The sequence below is a fragment of the Peromyscus leucopus genome, chromosome 3, assembly GCF_004664715.2.
Source record: "Peromyscus leucopus breed LL Stock chromosome 3, UCI_PerLeu_2.1, whole genome shotgun sequence".
Lineage (NCBI taxonomy): Eukaryota > Metazoa > Chordata > Mammalia > Rodentia > Cricetidae > Peromyscus > Peromyscus leucopus.
Genome location: NC_051065.1, coordinates 59,008,221 through 59,012,041, shown reverse-complemented (window position 1 = coordinate 59,012,041; position 3,821 = coordinate 59,008,221). Strand labels below are relative to the sequence as shown.

General features: G+C 43.3%; 1 pseudogene; it reads left to right on the top strand.

Moving 5' to 3' along the window:
- The first annotated feature begins 207 nt into the window (after window positions 1–207).
- LOC114691116 lies at window positions 208–566 on the top strand (annotated as a pseudogene).
- Window positions 567–3,821: the final 3,255 nt, after the last annotated feature.

Below are 3,821 nucleotides of genomic sequence, written 5' to 3'. Positions count from 1 at the left end.
CTGGTCTACAGAGCGAGAGCCAGGAAAGGCGCAAAGCTACACAAAGAAACTCTGTCTTAAAAAACCAAAAGAAGGAAGAAAGAAAGAAAGGAAAGAAGGAAAGAAAGAAAGAAGGAAGGAAGGAAGGAAGGAAGGAAGGAAGGAAGGAAGGAAGGAAGGAAGGAAGATCGGTGTCCAGTTGGACCAGAAAGAGGCTGCACCACTAGGATGAAGCTCATAAGATTTTTGATGAAACTGAGTCATGAAACTGTAAACACTAAACTGAAGAATGGAACACAAGTCCACGGAACAATCCCAGCTGTGGATGTCAGCATGAATGCACATCTTAAAGCTCTGAAAATGACCCTGGAGAACAGAGAACCTGTACAGCTGGAAACACTGAATGTTTGAGGAAATAACATTCCATACTTTTTTTTTTTTTTTAACCAGACAGCTTACCTCTGGAATCATGACTTGTGGATGCTGAACCTAAGGTAAAAAGGGGAGCTGTTGCAGGAAGAGGCTGAGGCTGAGGTAGAGGAAGAAGACGTGGTTGTGGCAGAGGAGGAGAGGGTCCTAAGCGATAATGTCTTTCAAGATGACTGTTTCAAGTGATAAGGCATTGGGGGATAGTTTTGTACAGGTTTTGTTTGTTTGCCAGATTTTAATAAACGTAAGTGTGGGGGGAAATGAAATTCACAGGTAAATGGATGGAACTAGAAAAAAAATCATCCCAAGTTAGGTATTATGATGGCTAAAGAAGCTATTTTGTGCTAGGCATCCATCTTGGTACCTAAAAGCTATTTGTCTCTGACTCAAGTTCCTGGAAGATAAGTTCCCAACAGCCTTGACTCCTCGACTCTCACCATAAATGTGTAGCCATGACCACCTGCTTGTTATTATATGACTAACTGCTGGTTTGGCTTCTGTAACTCACTTATGCAGACTTTCAAGGACTATTTTGAAGTCACCTTGATCATGTAATCTTGGCAGAGCACAATAGCTCTTATGGTTTCCTCTTTTAAAAACCCTTCTTTCAGCTGGACAGTGGTGGCACATGCCTCTAATCCCAGCACTCAGGAGACAGAACCAGGCAGACCTCTGTGAGTTTGAGGCCAGCCTGGGCTACAGAGTGAGTTCCAGGAAAGGCACAAAGCTACAGAGAGAAACCCTGTCTTAATAAAACAAACAAAACAAAACAACCCTTCCTTCATCTGGCTCTAGACAGCACATCTCTGATTTGGGTTAGAGACTGTGGCTCTGATAGCATTCCTAATAAATTTTGCTAATTATAATATAAATTTAGTCTGGTGGTCTTTCCCAGTGGTCTCAAACTCCATAACAGGATCCCAGACCCAGCAAGACAAATATGGCATGCATTCACTTGTATATGTTATTAGCTGTTAAGTCAATGATAACCAAGTTATAATCCATAGAACCACAGAGGTTAGATATAGAGTAAGGGACTAGATGAAACAGATAGATCCCAATAGAAAAGGAAAATAGAAAAGACAGTTATAGACAGATAGGGTGGGGGCTGTAATGGGAGGATCAAGTGGGGAGGCGGAGGGGAGAGGGGATGAGGGAGGACATAGGGACAGACACCGCTAACACTAAGGGCCACTGAAGGGTTGTTTTTGAAATCTAATACAGTAGAAGCTTCCTAAACTATAAACATCTATGAAGATGAGCTAAATGAAATTGGCCAATAATGGGGGATAAAGAGCCCCAGCTGGCCATCTCTTCTCAGCAAATGAAGCTTCTAGTACCTGGAGTGAGTTATATCTAATTGAGTTGTTAGACAAAAATCCCCCAAACAACCCATGCTTTTGCCAAGACTATTGGTTGCTCTCCACAGACTGACAACAAGGGCCTATTGTTGGAGACAACACCTACACACCTCATTGAACATGGAGAAGTCGAGCTGGTGCCTACAGACAGCCTTCCCTGCTATGTGCTAGCATGTTTAACACAGGAAGGTACTCTGCATGCTACCAAAAGAGAAACATAAACGCCAACCCAGCCACAGGCTATGCTGAGGTAATGATGGCACAAAGCTATAGGAGTAACCAACCACTGTATAATTCGACTTAAGGCCCGCTCCACGAGACGGAACCCATACCCAAAACTGCTTAGTGACCAAGAACCTGACACTATATAGCCCAGGGACCTAGGCTAAAATCAAATACTGCTGTGCTGAAAAACAAAGAAAACAACAAAAAACATAGCAATAAAATGACTTCAAATGACAGTCTGCTATACTCATAGATCAGTATCTTGCTCAACCATCATCAGAGAAGCTTCCTCCAGAAGCAGATGGGAAAAAACAAAGAGACCCTCAGCCAGACATTATGCAGAGGGTGAGAGACTTTGGAAACTCAGCACTAAATGTGATGTTTCCACCAAACCCGTCCTCCCCTTAGGACTCAGGGAATCCTTCAGAAGAGGAGGCAGAAAATGTAAGAACCAGAGAGGATGGAGGACACCAAGAAAACAAGGCCATCTCAATCAACACCATCAAAGCTCATATGAATTAAAGGTGTGCACTGCCACTGCCCAGCAAAATCTCTTTTCAATAAAAGGAAAAACAAAAGAAAAAATCAAAGATCATCGCATATCCAGAAAATTTTCTAAACAGAAGAGAAATCAAAGCAAGCAAAACAAAACAAGAAAACACTGTAGCTCACACTGGTCATCCCAGCACGGGAGAGTCGGATGTGGTGGCACACATATTAAAATTTTTATTTAATTAATTTAATACTGGGTTTATACATGTGCACAATGCAATGATGTGCATTTTGGGGCACACATGACACAGTGTGGAGTTCAGTAAACAACTCTGGGGAGTCAGTTCTCTCCTTCCTCTTTACATGGGTTCTGGGGATTGCACTCAGGTCACCCACCAGGCTTGCACAGCACAACCCTTTACAGGCTGTAGTGGTGTGAATGAGCAGTACGCCCCATAGGCACATGTATTTGAACACTCGGTCCCTGGTTGGTGGCTCCTTCTGGGGAAGTTTTTGAAATCTTTAGGTGATGGAACCTTGCTGAAGGAAGTTCATCACTGGAAGTAGGTCTTCAGAGTTTATGGCTTTGCCAACTTCCGGTTTACTCTCTCGGATTCCTGCACATGGAGGGATATGTGATCAGCCAGCCTCTGCCCTGACAGCCTGCTCCCACGCCTCCACTATCATTATGGACTCTCCCTCTGGCACCATATGCCCAAATAAACTCTTTCTTCTATAAGTTGCCCTTGGCCATAAGTGTCTTATTACAGCAACAAAAAGTAATACGCAGGCTGAGCCATCTTTCAGGCTCAAAGGATAGAGGCCAGAGGATCAAGTTCAACGTCACCTTCAGCTACAGTTGATTCTGTTTCAAAATACAAAAACAAAGGAAAAACAGCACCATACAGGTACCAGATGTCAGAAGGGCTTTGGATTTCTCAACAGCAACCCTAGAAGTTAAAAAACAATGCTTTCGGAATTTTGAAGAAAATTACGTTCTGAATGAAAAAAAAAAAAAGAAATAAAAAGGAAAAGGAAAGGAAATGAACATGACTGGTCCTAGGTATGATAAAGGAGAAAGCTTATTGTAGATATGTGGGAGAGCATGGCCAGAAGCAGGGACATCTGGGAGAGTCCAGAGTGAAAAAACATGTCCCTGAGCCCTGTGTCGAGATGGGACGGGAAGGGAGAGCCGAGAGAGGGGAACCAAGTGCAGTAGCCAGGAGGCCCAAAGGTACAAAGACAGTGGGCAACCAAAACGGTTGGATTATGTGTGTGCACCTATACAACACAGTATCATTTGAACGTAAAGTGAAGCCCAGAGTTATGCAGTGA